The 20,513-nt window shown below is 43.2% G+C and overlaps 1 long non-coding RNA gene across 1 annotated transcript; it reads left to right on the forward strand.

Annotated features, from left to right (window-relative positions):
* Positions 1–18,863: 18,863 nt before the first annotated feature.
* Positions 18,864–20,305, forward strand: LOC136475245 (uncharacterized). Its single transcript, XR_010763128.1, has 2 exons — positions 18,864–19,159; positions 20,118–20,305. It is a non-coding gene; the product is annotated as an uncharacterized lncRNA (long non-coding RNA).
* The last annotated feature ends 208 nt before the right edge of the window (positions 20,306–20,513 follow it).

Below are 20,513 nucleotides of genomic sequence, written 5' to 3' on the forward strand. Positions count from 1 at the left end.
TTTGCTATTATTTTTACTACTATCTCACATGCAAATTTTAGATACAGAAAACCAATCTAGTTGCATTTACCTAACCTGAAACTATTTCCTAGAAATAGTACTAAAACACACAATGCTTGACTGTAAAACAAGGCTAGACTATAAGACCTCAACAAGTCTAAGAGTATCAAAATCAGAGTATCAAAGAATCAACAATAATCTATCAACCCTACAGATTCGTACAATAATCTTGCTCAGACATCTAAGTGGATTGCTAGGCCAGGAATGGTAAAATGGTCATGTTTCCGATGGGATTGGAGGACTTCTCTTCGTCAAGGTGGCGGGCGACGATGTCGAGGCTTGGAGTTGGTGCCGGCTCGAGTGGAGGCGGCGAGCGGCAGCACAGAAGGGGCCGTCGGGTGTCAGCCACCGCCGCGCCGCGAGCCAGAACCCTAGCTCCAGCCCTATTGCTACCTTGGGCGCCGCCTCGGCCTCCACCTCCTCCATGGCGTCCTCTGGCCTCGGCTGCATCCCGTCGCTCCGGGCGGGCCCCTCTCCGAGCCTCCGCTTGCCACGTGGTGGTGGGGACCGGATCTAAGCCCATCGTGGCCGGATCTGCCGCCAGCCACCAGCCAGCACCCGTGTGCTGCCTCGGCCAGGGCTCCACGCCGCTGCAGTGGAGGCAAGGAGGAGGGCGGGGGAGGCGAGGAGGAGGCCAGATCTGCGCGGGGAAGGAGAGGAGGAGGGCGGCGGAGGCGAGGAGGAGGGCGGGGGAGGTGAGGAGGAGCCGGATTTGTGCGGGGAAGGCGAGGAGGAGGGCGGTGGAGACGAGGAGGGCATCGCGGTGTGGGAGGGAGGGAGGGAGCGAGCAGGTGGATGCGGGGTGCGAGTGAGCGACCCGAGGAGGAAGAAGGAGGCTGCAACCTTTTGTACGAGCAGCATTTGTAGAGACGGCTGGTGATTGAGCCGCCCCTACAAATCGCAACACCGGGGCCGGCTAGTGAGTGAGCCGCCCTTACAAATCGACCCATTTATAGGGGCGGCTCGTATCACCAGCCGTCTCTACTGTGCCATTTGTAGGGGCGGCTGGTCTCGTGGGTCCCGAGCACGTCTACTGTAGGGGCGCCTCCATCCCCAGCCGCCCCTACAAGAAAATTAAGCCGTTGCTACAAACCTTTTTTTTTTTAGTAGTGATGCATGCATCACGGGCATGGAAACACAAGTACTAGCATTGAGTGTATCCATGTTTATTAATTGGCTTATTACATACTGAGGCCGTGAAGTCGTTTGTTCCGAAAGTAGTTGCTACTGTCAGCTAGATGAATGTATACATAGTTGATGAAATTATTTTTTTACTACATCATTCTTAACCCCAATATATATAATACTGTATTAATTTGTTTCATACAACGAAGAATGCATGCACATCATGTGATGACAAGAAAATTCTGTTAGATCTGATGGCACCAATTTATATATCTCAGGCACTTACCACAACATCTTCACATCCACATTCTTGACGCCGCGCCGGCGCCGATGATACATCAAGTAGATATTATATTTTAGAATATGTATAGTTAGACTGCAATCTAGGCAGAGGCATTCAATTGTGGTATGTATATATGCATGCCAACAAATTTGGGGAAAATAGGAGAAACCTTTACTGATTCGTTTTGTCTAATAAGCAACAAGCATGGCTCCTTCAAGCTAGGTCGATCTCCTGCTTCCCCCCGGCCACCGCTTGCAGTCCTCCTCGACGCACAATTTCTTGTACCTTAATTTGATCATAGAGAGAATGCATGACTTTTCTCAACTACATGCGATATATCAGCTGGTGAAGAAACTAATAATTATATATGTGTTTTCCTTAGAACATAAATAAAAAAAGAATAATGAAACTAACCATGTACTTGAGCATCACACATGCACGAATCAGTAGGTTCTAGCCTATCGTCCACAGTACATGCTAGAACGTACTGACGCGCACAAGCATGGATCGGACCATAGATCTTCAAACCAGCGAGGTCGTCACCAAGCAAGAGCTCGCTCTCCGTACGTCTTGGACTCTTGGTCACCGGCCGATGGGTCTCCACCAGGGATGAAAACGGATCGGATACGGACGGATATCACCGATATTACATTTGTTTTCATATTTCTGTTCGGATTCGGATTCGAATACGGATAATGTCAACTATGTCGGATAGGATACGATTAGATATCGACATCATAAATATGCGATTGGAGTATTCGGATACGGATACGGTATCGGATGTTAGATATCCGGACTCGGATACAGACAGATCTCGACCCCTCTAAATGGATTCTGTTTCGAATACGGTCGGAAAATATCCGTACCGTTTTTATCCCTAGTCCCCACACACGCCCACGTATGGCCCACCCCGCGTGAAATGGTGAGCACGACAAGGCACTACAAGAAACTATTAAACTGAACAACAAGGTCAGCGGTCGGGGAAGGGAATGCATTGCATGCATGCGTCTGTTGTCGCTGCAGGCGGCTGCTGGTGAAGACGGGCCAGGTGATGGCGGTGTAGGGCTCCAGCGCCTCGACACAGTACAGTAGGCCCAGCCCTTCTCTATGTTCTCGTTGATTCCTATTTATTACCCGACCTCCCCGTTATGAATTATTATGATCCACAGATTATATTTATTATATGTTTTTTTGTTTTATTATTTAAGGTTTTCTCGTATGAGTTTTCAATGAGGCAAACTGACAGACCCAAGTCCCCGATACCCTACTGTATTGCAACAAATTCTAAAAATAAACTGCACAGTTCAATAAGAGCCAAACCTGATCCAAACTGAACAAACATTCAAGTCCTAACTCTTAGCATCAATCGCAGCACAAAAACAGAGCTTGTATCAGCACATCTACCATACACTAAGAAAACACTAAAGACAGCTATGATACAAATCAGAGAGCATCCTATTGAAGTCAAATGTTGAGAGAATCACACTTTGAGGTGCTACGCCAATTAGCGATTTCATAAAAATAAGCTCATATTTATCAAGTGCAAGCAGTCGGTTCTTACTACTGATTTTACAGTTGGGGTCATCAAAAGTTGAGAAATCAAGTGCCAATCTCAGACTCTGAAAAGGTTAGAACAATGTCAGGCCAATTCAAAATCAGTAAGGTATGCACTAGTAGAAGTGTACAGTCTGATCATAGTGGCTCATCAATGACTAATATAAAGCAAGAACTAATAAGTAATAACATATAAAGCAAGATATAGATCATGGTATGTATACCACAAACTTTCTATATCAGTTGACTTCAGTTGATTAATTGGACAATTATAAACACTAGGAGCATGCGTTCCTCGATTCATGTAATAAAGAAACCAAATGACTGTGCCAATCTGTCGGCACACTAGTGATCAGAGAATGAAATCGAACCATTTGTAAGTTGTAACCTACCTCTAGCTGAGAACATCCATTGAGCAATTCCTTTAGATCAGAGAAATTTACCACCAGTCCCCTATGTGCACCAAGAGAGTTGAGAGAAAGCAGCAAATAGAACAAAATATCTTAAATTGCTATATCTATCTAAATGGAAATGAAAACTCACAAAATATTCCACTGATTAGGGAGGCTGGAGTAGTGGAGGTGGAGCGGCTGCAAAGCCAGCAGATCAAGATAATTCATGGAAAGTGCCAAGTCTACTGTATTGCAACAAATTCTAAAAATAAACTGCACAGTTCAATAAGAGCCAAACCTGATCCAATCTGAACAAACATTCAAGTCCTAACTCTTAGCATCAATCGCAGCACAAAAATAGAGCTTGTATCAGCACATCTACCATACACTAAGAAAAACACTAAAGACAGCTATGATACAAATCAGAGAGCATCCTATTCAAGTCAATGTTGAGAGAATCACACTTTGAGGTGCTATGCCAATTAGCGATTTCACAAAAATAAGCTCATATTTATCAAGTGCAAGCAGTCGGTTCTTACTACTGATTTTACTGTTGGATCATCAAAAGTTGAGAAATCAAGTGCCAATCTCAGACTCTAAAAAGGTTGGAACAATGTCAGGCCAATTCAAAATCAGTAAGGTATGCACTAGTAGAAGTGTACAGTCTGATCATAGTGGCTCATCAATGACTAATATAAATCAAGAACTAATAAGTAATAACATATAAAGTAAGATACAGATCATGGTATGTATACCACAAACTTTCTATATCAGTTGACTTCAGTTTATTAATTGGACAATTATAAACACTAGGAGCATGCTTTTCTCGATTCATGTAATAAAGAAACCAAATGACTGTGCCAATCTGTCGGCACACTAGTGATCAGAGAATGAAATCGAACCATTTGTAAGTTGTAACCTACCTCTAGCTGAGAACATCCATTGAGCAATTCCTGTAGATCAGAGAAATTTACCACCAGTCCCCTATGTGCACCAAGAGAGTTGAGAGAAAGTAGCAAATAGAACAAAATATCTTAAATTGCTATATCCGCCTAAATGGAAATGAAAACTCACAAAATATTCCACTGATTGCGGAGGCTGGAGTAGTGGAGGTGGAGCGGCTGCAAAGCCAGCAGATCAAGATAATTCATGGGAAGTGCCAAGTCTACTGTATTGCAACAAATTCTAAAAATAAACTGCACGGTTCAATAAGAGCCAAACCTGATCCAATCTGAACAAACATTCAAGTCCTAACTCTTAGCATCAATCGCAGCACAAAAACAGAGCTTGTATCAGCACATCTACCATACACTAAGAAAAACACTAAAGACAGCTATGATACAAATCAGAGAGCATCCTATTCAAGTCAAATGTTGAGAGAATCACACTTTGAGGTGCTACGCCAATTAGCGATTTCACAAAAATAAGCTCATATTTATCAAGTGCAAGCAGTCGGTTCTTACTACTGATTTTATAGTTGGGGTCATCAAAAGTTGAGAAATCAAGTGCCAATCTCAGACTCTAAAAAGGTTGGAACAATGTTAGGCCAATTCAAAATCAGTAAGGTATGCACTAGTAGAAGTGTACAGTCTGATCATAGTGGCTCATCAATGACTAATATAAAGCAAGAACTAATAAGTAATAACATATAAAGCAAGATACAGATCATGATATGTATACCACAAACTTTCTATATCAGTTGACTTCAGTTTATTAATTGGACAATTATAAACACTAGGAGCATGCTTTCCTCGATTCATGTAATAAAGATGGTGATCAAATGATGTAGTATTCAACACATTGGCCTCAGATATCAGTTGCTCCTCTATTGACCTTGAGCTTGGAGCATAAGAAACAGAGTAAGAAACAAAGTTCCAGTAGCTCAACACAAGCTCAAGGTCATCAGTTCTTGGCATGCTTAATATGATATCATCATTGGCAAAGTAAGTGAGTCCTCAGCTTAACGATATGTTGGTACAATTTCCAGATACTCAATCATAGGTGGCTACCAAGGCAAAAAAATATATAGAAGAAAACTAAGATACTCTTCCATGGTTTGATGATAGTCATGAGAATCATACAGAATGCATAAAAAACAAATTGCAACCACCTCAGAGTTTATTTTTCACGTTGCATCATTGGCCAAATAGATATCAAGAGTTTGAACATCACAGTCATATCAAGAGATTGAACATTAGTGTCGTAAATTCTAGATGCTTCAGCACAAAGAACCCTCACTAGAATCAGAGCTATGGACTTAAGCAAGACGCGGCTGCCACACCATAGGGTGCTCCTCTAGTGCCTAGGGTTAAGTAAACATCATCGACCAAGGCACTTTGCTCAGTTTGTAAATCGGACTAGGCATCATCATGTGCAAAATCTAGGCGACAACACATGTGTACAACAAATAAAGAGGTGCACATCACACAGATCTGAGGGCGAAACAAGACGAAAGCAAATGTAAACATATAGATCAACAAAAATGTCGCCTAGATCTAAGTATGTAAGAACATGAACCCTAATATTAATGGACGACAAACAAAATCCACAAACGATTCAACAGAAATCACCGCACAGAGAGGGGTAGGAGATGGGGGCAGGTGAGATATACTGTCGGAGCACTGGAGGACCAACATGAATCCGCCGGTGGAGGTTGATTGTATAGATCAAGCGAGCTCGATGGGGAGGAAGAGGAGAGAGCGCACCAAACCAGAGGAGGAAGGAGAGGCGCGAAATGGGGGCGGTAACCCTAGCCCAGGCCCTAGGACGACAAGATCTCCCACGCAAGCCGAAATCATTCCCACCAAGCATCACGGCGTTCAGGACCGAGAGGGAAGGAGAAATCGAGAAGATAGGCGTGCGGGATGGCGGAGGGGAAAGGTATGGAGAGGAGCAGGCATATGGTGCGAGCCGGGAGGCAGATCTGGTGGAGGAGGGGGTGATGGCCTCACTGGTGGAGGAGGGGGTGGCCGCCACGATGGTGGAAGAGAGGAGGGGGAGGCAGATCTGGGGACGACAGGCGGCGAAGCTCCTTAGTGCGGTAAGAGGTAGATCTGGGGCTGGAGGCGCCGCCATCCGGCCTTGCACGGGCAGCCACCACTGTCTTCCGAGGGAAGGTAGGGGAGGAGTTGTAGTGGAGGAGGGGGTGGTGGCCTCACCGGTGGAGGTGGCGGTGTCCGCCGCGACGGTGGAAGAGAGGAGGGGGTGGCCGCTGCGAGACCTAGGAGCGACGGGAGTGCGGGCGTGGTCTCAGACGGGTGCGGGCGGCGCGTTTGGGATAGAGATGGGCGGCCGCGTCTGGAGATAGGTTTAGGGTTTTTTTCTATGTATATAGATTTTCTGTGCGTGTATCTAGTTTTTCTGTGAGTTTTGAAAAGACCGACAGAATAATGTCAATTTTTCTATGGGTTTCCGAATATTTCTGTCATGATTTTTGAAACGCATAGAAAAATTATGAATTTTTCTGTGTGTATAGAGAAACACGCGTAGAAAAATTCATCACCCACAGAAGTATTCGAGTTTCCGGTAGTGAAACATCAGCAGACATCTTTGAAGACATGCATTAGGCATCACTTCGAAGGTCATTGTACAAGTCTCATATTAATTTTGGGGCGACATTTGAAAAACATATCTCTAAGTAGGAAGTATACATGCAACCATAATGAACTTCAAACTCGTTACTGAACTTGGTCTGAAATGGAAGGACTCCTAGACTCTGTGATTGAGGTGCACCTAACATCAATTTTTATATTCATAAATCCCTAAGGCCAACTGGGCAGAGATGTTGGTGGCAATGACGATAGTGGGACCGATGAGCTGGGATCCACATTTACCATGAACCACATCTTTGTGCACCTGCTTAAAGAGTTGCACTAAATCAGTAGCAATCTTAATCTACTATGAAGCAAAGAAGCCACTACCGGAAACAGTAGATATGCCAAGTGCCTGGTGGTTTGCCGAGTGCATTCCTTCGAGCACTCGACAAACAATATATTTACCGAGTGCCTATAGATAAACACTTGGCAAAATAACTGCACTTGGCAAAAAAATTTATTTGCCGAGTGCAGGAAATAAAAACACTCGGCAAACAACAACAAAACACTTGACAAAGAATAAGCACTCGGCAAAAGACCGCCACGTGTGACGGCCGTCAACCAGGGTGCTGACGGTTAGAACTTTGCCGAGTGTCCGTTAGTGACACTCGGCAAAGAGAATCTTTGCCGAGTGTTTTTATCTGGCACTCGACAAATCGTTTTGTTTGCCAAGTGTTTTATTTATGCACTCGGCAAATTTAAAAAGTTTTTTTCACTTCTGGCCTTGAAACTTTTTCTACTCTCTACATACAACATGTGGTACTCCATGTTAAGATTTGGTATATTTCTAGATCCGTTTGCTATATTCAATTAATTTATTGCTTTTCAAGGAATTTTTTGGTATCCCCCGTACACATGTTGGCCCATGTTCGTTATCCCCCTCAATCTCCCCCCTGGCATCCTCTTTCAATAATAGAATATATTCTTGTCGTTGATAATTCTAGAACACCCGAGAAATAATATGAGTGTGTACATGGAGCCTCTTATTGATGATTTGGTCCGTGCTTGGGAGGAAGGGGTATGGACATACGACCGAGCTACAAAGACAAACTTCAAAATGCATGTTTGGTACCAGTACTCCCTGCATGACTTGCCGGCATATGGGATTTTGCTGGTGTGTTCACGGGAGGTTCTCATGCCCAGTATGCAAGGCATCTCTAAAGTTCGTTTAGTTGACGAAGGGTGGCAAGTATTCTTCATTCAACAAACATCGACATTCCTCCCTCCTGACCATCCATTCAGACGAGACATCAAGAACTTTAAGAAAGATGTCGTAGTTAAAGACCCTACACCGCAGGTGATGATAGGAGCCGCGGTTCATGCTCAGTTAGATGCTCTCGAGATCAATAAACAAGAAGGTGGTTTTGTGGGATATGGCGAGCAACAGGCCTAGACTCAGAAGTCGTGCTTGTGGAACCTCCCCTATTTTGACGATCTTCTTCTTCCACATAACATTGATGTAATGCACACTGAAAAGAATATCGCCGAGGCAATTTTTGGTACAATCAAGGATATTCCTGATAAGACAAATGATAACGTTAAGGCTAGAGTGGATCAAGCAAGATTATGTGACAGACCAAAGATGGACATGGCGCCTCCTAGAGGCGGCAAGTCATGGAGAAAGCCTAAGGCCAATTTTGTCTTGACGAGGGCCCAAAGGAGGGAGGTACTAGAATGGATATCGCTTTCACACAACAAGCCACAAGTAGAGTCGGTCCAATCGAAGAACCACAAATACTAGAGTTTTTATGCCAGGCCTTGATGGGGTCGAGTGCTATTGAAGAATTGAAGAAATATACGAACTCATATTTCATGGTCGCAAACCTCTTAATCTAGTCATATTCAAATGCCATTGGTTTGATCCATCAGTAGTGAGACGGACCCCTAATCTTGGGCAAGTCAAAATTCGACAATCATCCGTCTTATTAGGAGACGATGTCTATATTGTGGCTCAACAGGCCACACAAGTTTATTATCTCTCATACCCGTGCCAAACCGACGACCATCTTAAGGGTTGGGATGTTGTGTACAAGGTATCGCCATACGATAAACTACCTGTACCAAACAATAAAGATTACAACATAGACCGCAACACATGTGACGGAGAGTTCTTCCAAGAAGATGGGCTCGAAGGGAGTTTTGAGATAGACTTAACTGAAGCGATCAGAATGGAAGTAGACAATGAAAGGGTTGCTGACGAGGATGCTAGAAATGAGGTTTTGAATGTGAAGGACTTAGAATTACTTCAGCGATTACATTTAGGCAATGACAGTGATGATGATATTCCCGATCATAATGATTATATCGACATGCGTGATAGTGATGATGAGACTTATGATCCAGCTAATCTCGATCATGATGATTATTTCTAATACATGTATGAGCCATACTAATTTATTTATTATTTGTCATACCATGTTATTTTTGAAGTATGTTTAGTTTATTTTGCATATCTTTCTAAGTATGTTTTGTTTATCTATGCTGATTGGTTTACTCTTTTTAATTGCAGGTGATTGAACAATGGTGGGCGGTACGAGGAAGATCGTGGCGCTTTACCAAAAATTCAAAGCTACAGGTTTAGGGTCAGCTTCGGGGAGGGGTCAAGGGAAGGGTAAAGGGAAGGTTAAAGGGGTGAGGCCCCCATCGCCTGTAGCTTCCTCATCGTTGTCTGAGGAGGAGGAGGTACCTTCCACGCACGCCTCTAGTGACGAGGAGGAGGTACAAGAGGAGCAGGAGCAGGTGGAGGAGGAAGCAGTTGGTTCTCAGGTCTGGTTGCGAGGTCCCTCGACCCTCCCAAGGCGGCCGATACCTCTTGAGATGCCCGATGATTCGACCCTCTAGGAAAAAGTAAGTAACTTTAGATGTTCTCAATAATTTTTTGTTTGATATGTTGAAAATTACAATGGAAACTAATAATTTATCGTAATCACTTGGGCCGGTAGTGCCCTTGCGGTAGCGGCGCGGCAGCAGCACCACAGCACCGCCCAGGCCCATGGAAGACGGCTAAGCCAACATAGCCCGGCGTGCGGCTAGTAGCTTGCGAGGTTAGCCAGTGGAGCAGCGGCCACGGCCAGGAGCACCCAGGCAGCGGTGGTGTGCTCACGTGGTGACCGCGGGGCTTAGGCCGAGAGTCTAGAACGATGTCATGCACGCTTTTTAAAGCTGCCCAAAGTCTACTTACTAGCTCGATGAAAGCTCCACCAAGTCCATGAACCCCAAAATTGGCACTAACGGCTAGGTAACGATGCAATTCCCATCGCTAGCGGATGACCGGAGAGGAAGTTGAAGACACGTCAAGATCGGTCTATCGCGCTGAACAACAGTTCATGAAGAGAGAGCCAACGGCATATCTACAACTCGTTTCAATGAAATTTGGGCAATTTTTAAGACGACCACGGGACATCCAACATAACTACCACCTACACCATCCTCAAGTACTCACCGCCATGCAGCCAATCGTACCAAAACATGAAACTTGGGTTTAAGAAGTTTTGTTAGAATTCAAATGCCCAAATTAGCATTGTCTAACACTCTTTTCCGACTTAGAAACGAAAAGGGTTCAATTCGGACTTAACCTCCATGAGCACTTGTTGCCACAATTTTTAAAATGTCTAAACCTTATTATTTTTAACCATTGAGCATCTCACACGTTAGCCCATACTTCATACTAACCCCTAGGAGCAAAACATTTAAACACCTTTTAACTATTTTGCTCAATATAATTCGTCAAAAATGACATTAAACACAAATCCAAATTCTTGTCATTTCAACGAAAAGTTCCCGTTTAAATTGCGGATTCGATGTTTGGGCTACCAAAAACCCTAGTTAACACTATTCACTTCCCAAAATTACAGTTGTATCCTTATCTACCCTATTTGCTCATCGTTTTTACATAAGCACTATAAACAAGTTATACCTTGTTTTTTGTTTCATGTGTGTTTTAACTCATTAAGATTTGAAAACTCGTTCGGCTAGATTCTCCAAGGCCTTAACCTAGGCGCTAAGCAAGCTCGTAACACCAGAGGTGTTATAGAATCCCTATTCACATATTTAGGGGGAGGCCCTACACCCATGGCTCAAAAATCTCAGTTTATATTTTATATCTTTTGTAAGCTCTAATTGAGTTGTCATCAATCACCAAAAAGGGAGAGATTGTAAGTGCAATCAAGCCCTAATGTGGTTTTTGGCGTTGATGACCACCAAATTAGAGAACTAATGAGACTTATCGAGATGACAAGTAGGGAATGTGCATTGGAGGATGTTATATGAAAAGGAGGAGCCCCCAATTACAAATGTGGATGGTATAGCACTAAGGGGGAGGTTTAATTTCTTTTATCTTTTGAATTTGAGTATAGGAAAAGCCGTAATATAAAGGGGGACACAACAACTTGCTAAATATGTGCAACCAAGTGCTCAATCTCTTGTCAAAACATCCTTAGTACCTCAGCCAAGACAGCCAGCTACCCAACTCCTATATCTTTGCTGTCTGGCTTGGTGCGGCAGTGCCGCACCTGACGAGAGGCACTGCTGCACTTCGGCACTACCGCACTGAAGTGACCATTGGAAGACAGGAGGTATTTATACTTTTCCCTGTCCTTCCCAACGTCTCTCTTCTTCTACCTCTGCTCATTTCGATAGAACAGACCTGTGTGCTCATCTCCTCTCTCCTCCATTGGTGCTCTTCAAGCTCTCAAGCTTCCCTTTGAGATTTCCCGTCAATCCTTGAGAGAAAAGTGTGCCAAAAGTGATTAGAGAGCAGATCCACTGTTTCCCAAAGCCTAAAGAGCACTTGGTTCATGTTTTGGCCGACGGTTGTGTTTGTTACTTTTGGAGTTTGGCTCCTAGCTGGCTAGAGCGTCGCCCGGTGAGCTTGCCAAGCTTGTGGCAGCCTTCGGAGGTTTCTAACCATCTCTTGCAGCAAGTAAAATCACCCATCATCTTAAGAGTTGAGTTTCTTGACTTGAGAACGAGGAAGGGTTGCAAAGCCCTTAGCCTTAGTGGCATACCTCAACAACATGGACTTAGGCAAGCCTTAGTGGCGAGCTGAACCACAGGATAACTCATCGTGTCATTGTGTGCTTGATTTACATTACTTGTTCTTCATATTGTTCGCCGTGCTCGGCCAAGGGGGCGCTGTGGCCAGGCCGCTCAACGGCGGCGTGCTCACCCGCTAGGGAGAGCACGCGCCGTTGAGGGGGCCGACGATGGCGCCATGGCTCTACCGTCCTTGCTGGCTCTCGCTCGGTGTCATGGCTGTGCTGAGAGAGGAGAGGAGAGCGGCGAAGAGAGAGAGAGAGAGAGCAAAGGGCCGAATGGCCGCTAGGGTTCGTGAGGAGGCCGGCGTCAGCGGTTTTGATCACCTGATCTCACCGCTCGGCCGTCCGATTGAAATGAACGGCGCCAGTTGATTGGGCTGGCTTTCATCCCAGGCGGGAGCGAGCGCCGAGCCATTCTCCTGGCCTAGGCCTAGGTTGCGGCCTAGGCGCGGGGGAGAGCTCGGGACAGTGCACGCGCGGGTGTGGGCCGTGGGCCGCTTTGCCGGTTGGGCCGAAAACATTGACAGAAATGAATCATTTTCCTTTTTCCTTTTCCAGTAAATGTTTATTTCCTGGAAATTGATTAATGGCTTAAAGAAAATAGAAAAGAGATTTTTCCCCTATGGGTAAAATTCAAGAAAAAGAGAGTTTTCCGCTGCTAAAGAAATTGTTTATTCTCTAGTTATTTTGAACTAAAGTGATATTTAATTGGAGAAAAAGAGATTTTGACATGATTATGATGTTTTTATTTTCTGACCAATGTTGTTAATAAAAATATCGTAAAAGTTAATGATTTATGCATTATTTCTATTTCTGCCCAACGGTGATGTAAATGTAATGTATAAGAACAGTTGTATGTTTTGATTTTGACCAACGTTGGAATCAAGGCATGCAATTGTTGTTTTTTTATGTTAAGAAAAGGAATGACCTAGCCTTCATCTTGGCTGAGGAGGACTGGGTAGTCACCTCACCGCGTCTCACTGATCTATGGCACCGGTGAGGGAGACAAACGAGGCTGATGCCGCTTAGGCAACAAAAGAGAGAGATTTTGAATCTCAAAAGATGTTATATGACCTTGTGCATAGGAAGTGGATCACTGCCAATAAGAAATGTTTGGCTATGATAAAGAACATGATTGAGCCTGTAATTGTGGGCTCAATCCCAGAGTGTGACATGATCACCGAGTACCTTGATAGAATAAAGAGCCAGTTCACTGGCTCTTCAAAAACATATGCTACCTAGCTGATAAAGTAGCTGGTGACAGAGAGTTACTCTAGAAATGGTGGCATAAGAGAGCTCACGATGCGTCATCAAAATTATGGCACTGTCGTTTAGTCCATATTTCGAGGAGGAGAATAGAAAGACTAGTTAAGAATAATATTCTTCCTCCATTAGAGCTCTCAGATTTAGAACAATGTAGAGAATGCATTAAAAGAAAGTATATAAAGAAAATTAAGAAAAATGCTAAACAAAGCGCATGAATTTTATAGATTATTCACACAGACATCTATGGTCCGTTTCCTATAAAGAGTGTGGATGGTTATAATTCATTCATAACATTCATAGATGATTACTCCCGTTATGGATGTATTTATCCAATCAAGAAAAAACAGAAGCATTGGATAAATTTAAGATATTAAAGATTAAGATAGTTAGGTATGACCGTGGGAGAGTACTACGGTCAGCATACCACAGAAGAATGGCATAGTAGCCCAGTATTCTATACTGGGCGAACCTCAGCAGAATGGAGTAGCTGAAAGACGCGATCGTAACCTGATAGATATGGTGCGCAGTATGATAAGTTACTCCACCTTACAGTTGAGCCTATGGGTGGAGGCGTTTAAAAACCGTCGTTCATATTCTCAATAGAGTACCAAGTAAGTCGGTGCCCAAAACACCATATGAGTTGTGGACAGGAAAAGTACCATCACTAAACCACTTACGTGTGTGGGGGAGTCCTGCTGAGGCTAAAGTATTTAACCCAAACATTGAGAAGCTAGATCCCAAAACAGTGAGTTGCCATTTCATTGGCTACCCAGAAAAGTCAAAAGGTTTTTGTTTCTACTGTCCAGATAGACATACAAAGTTTGTGGAAATGAGACACGCAGTCTTCCTAGAGGACGAAATAATGAGGGGGGAGCATGGTAGCTCGAGAAATTGACCTTAAAGAGAAGCGGGTGTATGCGCCCACTCCAATGATTCATGAGCCATTTTTCTCACTACCTGCTGTTGCTGCACCGACAGTGCAAGATACTGTAGTGCCAGCACCTGTTGTTATTCCGCCTATGACAACAATGAATGACCATGAGGAACCTGTTCTTCAGGATCCTATAGAACCTATTGCCACACATGAGGGGGAGCAACAATAGCCTCAAACAGAAGATGTGCCAAATATGGAGGTCCCTAGACGGTCTTAAAGAGTTAGAAAATCAGCTATTTCTGCTGACAATGAAGTATACAACACTGATGAATTTCAAATGGAGGATGATCCCACCTCATTTGAATAAGCCATGAAAAGTGATCATTCATCAAAGTGGCTTGAGGCCATGGAAGATGAAATAAAATCTATGAATGCCAATAAAGTTTGGGACTTGAAGATAATTCCTAAAGGAGCCAAAACAGTAGGCTGTAAATGGGTCTACAAAACAAAACTTGACTCCCAAGGGAATATAGAGAGATATAAAGTGCAACTTGTGGCTAAAGGCTTTACGCAAAGAGAAGGCATTGATTACAATGAGACTTTTTCTTCAGTCTCATATAAGGATTCCTTCAGAATCATAATGGCATTAGTGGCACATTACAATTTAGAATTACATCAGATGGATGTAAAGACGGCATTTCTCGACGGAGACTTGGAGAAAAATGTTTATATGGCACAACCGAAAGATTTTGTCATGGAAGGAAAAGAACGAATGGGATGCCGCCTAAAGAAATCCATTTATGGATTAAAACAAGCTTCAACATAGTGGTACTTGAAGTTTGATCAGACAATAAAGAATTTTGGGTTTTAAAGAGAATGCAGGGGACAATTGTGTCTATGCAAAGTTTAAGAATGGGAAGTTTATCTTTCTTGTCCTGTATGTGGATGATATCTTACTTGCTAGTAGTAATGTCAGTCTACTACTAGAGACAAAGAAGTTTTTGTCCTCAAAATTTGAAATGAAAGATCTTGGTGAAGCTTCGTTTGTTCTAGGGATCGAGATTCACCGAGATAGAAGTAAAGGGGTATTAGGACTGCCACAAAAGGCATACATAGAAAAGATCTTAAAGAAATTCAGTATGCACAAATGTAGTCCTTCACCTGCTCCTATAGTCAAGGGTGACAGATATGGTGATTTTCAATGCCCCAAGAACCAATATAAGATCGATCAAATGAAAGTGGTTCCATATGCTTCAGTTGTCGGAAGCTTGCAATATGCTCAAGTATGTACGCGCCCTGACTTGGCATTTATTACCGGGTTACTTGGCAGATTTCAGAGCAATTCTAGAACAGAACAATGGAAATTAGTAAAGAAATTCTTGCGTTATTTGCAAGGAATGAAAGGCCTCATGATGACGTATAGAAGATCTGATTCACTCCATATAGTGGGATATTCAGATTCTGATTATGTGGGAGATGGTAGAAAATCCATGTCTGGATATGTATTCACTCTCACAAAGAGAGATATTTCATGGAAAAGCTCAAAGTAAACTGTCACTACATCATCCACAATGTATGATGGTTTGTAGCGTGTCATGAGGCAACGGGGCAGGTGAACTGGCTAAAGAAGTTCATACCCGGTTTGAAGGTGGTTGACGACATCTATAGACCACTTAAGTTATACTACGATAATAATCCGGCAGTATAGTATGCTCACAACAATAAGTCAAGTGGTACTGCCAAACACATTGACATAAAGTATTATGTTGTGAAAGAAAAAGTCCGAGATTATGTCATAAGTCTTGAGCATATAAGTATCGAAAAGATGCTAGCGGATCCACGCACAAATGGCTTACCACCCAACGTGTTCAGAGAACACATAGCTAGCATGGGTTTAAGGGAAAGCCTAAAATTCCTAGACAAAAGAAGGCCCAAAGTTAAGTATCTATTTCAGAACAGAGGGGTGTGTTGTAGCTGTTAAACCTATCGGCAATTGACTGTGACGATGAAACATGCTCTATGCGCTAATCTGTAATGGAATTAACAAAAGGAAATGATATGAAATTGAAAGATGATAGTGAGATCAAGGGGGAGAATGTTAGTTGATCTCCACCCCTATTGGGCCCTTGGATCTACGCCCTGATCGGGGGCGCCCAACCCTAATACGGTTGGTGGGCCCCTGTCGCATAGCACTATAAAGAGAGGTCGGAAGACTGGGCTCGGACTACGAGGTTTGCCGTGAGCCGCCGTAACCACCTACAGAAAACCTAATCTGATCTAAAGAAGGGTGCTGCTAGCGACGGGAAGACCACCGACTCTACAGTCATCTCCGCTGTCGCACTGGACATCGTCCCCACCTCCGCAGTGCCACCAACGTCACCGTAGGCACTGGACCGGGCGCACTAGCTACCAAGGTACACCAAAAGATGTTCTCTACCCGCTAGATCTACACCTAGAGTTTAGAACGTTCTAACAGATACAAATAGGCTATATAGGCTTAACACTATATTTATGAGAGTAGGTTTCCAAGAGTTAGAACCTTGAATCCAGAGGTCAGATATTGTATGAGGAAGAGTGGTGCCAGAAGGGGGAATAATGAGGTGATCATGGACGTGCTCCCCAGTCTGGACACTAGGGAGGTGACCAAATACTAGAATGACCTTGATGAATCCGAATGGTGCTGTTTGTATGGAGATGATTCTCAAGTGCTTAACTCATCTCATATCTACACATATCAATATAGAGGCAAGAAACAATTGGATTCACAAACATAGGAAATACCACGCTGCCTCCTCATGGGTCCAGAACCCATATAAACTTTGTTACCTTTGTGCTACTGTCTAGTTCCGCGTGTCGTGCTATACCCGTAAACTGGTGATAAAAACACACTTTTTGGAACTTATAATTTTGAAACAATGTTTAAGCTTGTTTTAGAAAAGGGTTATTTGCATGAGTGCCATTGCAATTTTTGCGGATTCAAAAAATATCATTATTATTCACCTATTCTGAACCGTACCATTACACTTCTACGGATAACTGAAATCTACCACTTTATACGTTTTGAATGTCATTGGGCCGATTTACAGTGCATCGTATTTTTGTATTGGCCAGAATACCCCTCTACCCTCGTCTCATTTCATGTCACTAACGTGTGGACGACTCAAGTCCTTCCTCCTTCCTTCCCCCATCTTCTTCCTCATGAAAGGTGGCATGCCCTTGCACCCGCGTGCGCCGCGCGCCGCTGGTTGTCGGCCCCATGCTCCCATCCGTCCACTCCACCAGGCCACCACTGGTCGACCCAACGCTCCTCGACAACCTCATGTTCTTGTCCGTCCGCATGACCGCCCCGTGCCCCTGCAGAGCAGTGTCAGGTCTATGATTCCAACCTTAGGTATTCCCTTGTCAGTGCCTAGTGGGCTGTTGCTCAGTCGCTGCCTCCAGTCTCTTGACCGCCGTGAGCCACCGACTGCCGCATAGGCATAGCCTAGGCACAGAGGCCGCACTCGCGCCATACGCTTGGGACACCAGCAATCCCGCCACCACGTCATGCCCGGTCGGCTAGGGTTAGAGATTTAGGAATGGAGATTAGGTCGCACTAGAGAATACTTTATTATATATTTATATATACTAGCAAACGTGTATGTGTGTTGCAACAAAACATACACCTTGTTGCGTGATCACTTGAAGACTTGTGGCTCCAAGATTTATGTAATGACTCCGTGTTTGGGACATGGTTCTAACTCATATGACGAACACGTGGCATAAGTTCAGGTTTCATATGAGATCATGAGTGAGATACACAAGGGCCTTGTGGGAAGTAAAAAAACAGATGAAAGAATCTTTTCTGTTTTATAATGTTAAACATATAGGCGTATATATAGATATACACCATTTGTGTTCCCTTTAGGAGTTCTAAAAGAAATAAAGATGTACTTGGACTTGATTTTCGTGGCAATACATGCTGTGACGTGCATATTCTTGATTTGTCTTGGATAGGAGTTTAGAAGCAAGATATGTTGTCTAAGTTGTCAAACTAAACAAATCTTGAAAACCTTTATAAAAAATAGAAATAAATCATTTGTTTTTGTTTAGTGCTCTCTAGTGGAAATGGGCTATCGATGCTTGGAGAAAAAACGCTGGCATCGAGGAATGTTGGTGACTCGATGTCGAAAGAATTAAAAAAATATTTTTTTAGCCAGCCGTTGGCCGTGGTCCTGCTCTTCGGCACGCTGAGCAGTGTGGCAGTGAGCACGCACCTTCTGAAACTTTGGGTCTCACCTACAGTAAAGCATCGAGGTTGACACTGGCCATATTTGGTTTCCGGCATCGATATGAGGTGGTAGGTAGAGATGTTTTTTTAGCACCAGAAACGCTGTGGCTAGTCTTATTTGCATGCAATCACCGTACCATACCCTTGCATATATGGATGGATGTGGAATAATGAATCCAAAAGTCTAAAATTAGCTAGGTCATTGGGCCTAGCAAACGCCTAATGACCTTCGATATATTGGCAACAAGTAAAAGTTGCGGAACACCACTGCTTCAGCATTTGCATGCTTGGCGGCAACCGCGCGCGGCCGGCCCTTCATTATATTTGAGATGTAGATCGAGCGAGCTGGGTACTTATATATATAAGAAAAGGATCGAGGAGGAGGAGGAAGAAGCTAGATCGGAGGAAGAAGAGCATATACATAAAGGAAATCTTGTTTAAATCATAACTTCTTCGTTTTAGTTCCGATTTTTGTAATCTTTGCGTCTATGTGTTCGTAGTGAGATGTAGATTTGTTTTACAAACTTTTCATCTTGATTTTATGCTGTTGGTGTACTGTTCTAATCTATAGCTTTTGTTGCTATGCATGATTTGCTTCTGGATGCCTGTATGTTGATGTGATTATCGAGTATAGACGGTGAGCAATTCGTGGGAGACCAAGAGTATTACTTTGATGAACCAGATCAGCAGGATTACTTTGCTCAAGGCAAGTATAGCATGGGATCATCATTGTTTTCCTATCAACTTTAATACATTTAATTCATGTTGCATGTGTCGCCTTGATAGGGATTCCCTAGAATTGAACTTATACCTTGTTACCTATGGATATGCATTGGGTAGCTTTGCTAGTGCTCAATTAAACCATGATCTTATAACTTGACTAATGGTACATGCAATAAACATTAAAATATGACTTTTTAGCAACTTGGAAACAGGGGGCTGGAGTGTTTAGCTATTTTCTAAATACTTCAGATTCCTCTCCCTAAGGACTTATCTGTAAGTGATCAACCGGGACTTACAGTACAGCTGTGAGGGCTACATGGCTCTGGCTTTAGCTCAGTATGAGAACATTTTCTAGCTTGTTAGTGGTTACCTTTATATATTGGCTTAAGAATGACTTGACGAATCATGTATAGTACGACATCTATCCCCATGTGTATAGGCTACGCGTCAATGTGCCATCGGGAAGGGGGGCTCTACATCTGTTTGCCGAGTGAATCTAATGACCCTAACTTGTTAGACAAACCTTTGAAAGGCTTCATAGTGACCCCTGCCTGCTCACCTTGGAAGTGTTTTGGGAGTAATTAACCCGGGTATATGGGTATCACGACTCATAGTGAAAGTGTACAACCTCTGCAGAGTGTAAAACTAGTATATCAGTCGTGCTCACGGTCACGAGCGGCCTTAGAACATTTACGGAATAGATGAACACTAAGAATTATCTGTTTATGCTATTCATTATTCATGTTTACTTTGATCATGTGTTTTGCTTTGGAAATTGAAATAATTTGTTGCTACTCTTATGCTAAAATTTTGACAACTAAAAGCTAAACGTTGTTAAACCTGTGTCAAGCCTTTTGAGCCTCATGAACCCCATGTTACACTTGTTGAGTACGACATGTACTTACGCTTGTTTATTTTCATTATTTGGATAAAAATCCCAGATGGGTAACAGATGGCTATGGTAATGACGATTTCCCTGAGGACTACTAGACTTATGGTCAACCAGTCGATATCCCTGTGATATGGAGCTTTCGCGAGAGATCTTTTCTTTTTACTACCGCTATATTTATGTGAAGACTATGTCTTATTCGTGATGTAATAAACACTTGTGATGAAATTATTCATAATTTATCGTCTTATATGTGTGACCGATCTCTAGGTGCACATAAAATTTTGCATCCCATTTTATTCTTAAAATCGGGCTTGACAAAAACTTTTTGCTTCGATCATCACCAATGTAATCGGTTAATTAATGACCGGTGTCCTAGCTCAGACAACTATTTGATTTCTTAGAAACATTCATTTTTTGTATTATTTAGCAAAAATAAGTATACCTA

The sequence above is a fragment of the Miscanthus floridulus genome, chromosome 8 (genome assembly GCF_019320115.1).
Source record: "Miscanthus floridulus cultivar M001 chromosome 8, ASM1932011v1, whole genome shotgun sequence".
In the NCBI taxonomy this organism is placed as follows: domain Eukaryota; kingdom Viridiplantae; phylum Streptophyta; class Magnoliopsida; order Poales; family Poaceae; genus Miscanthus; species Miscanthus floridulus.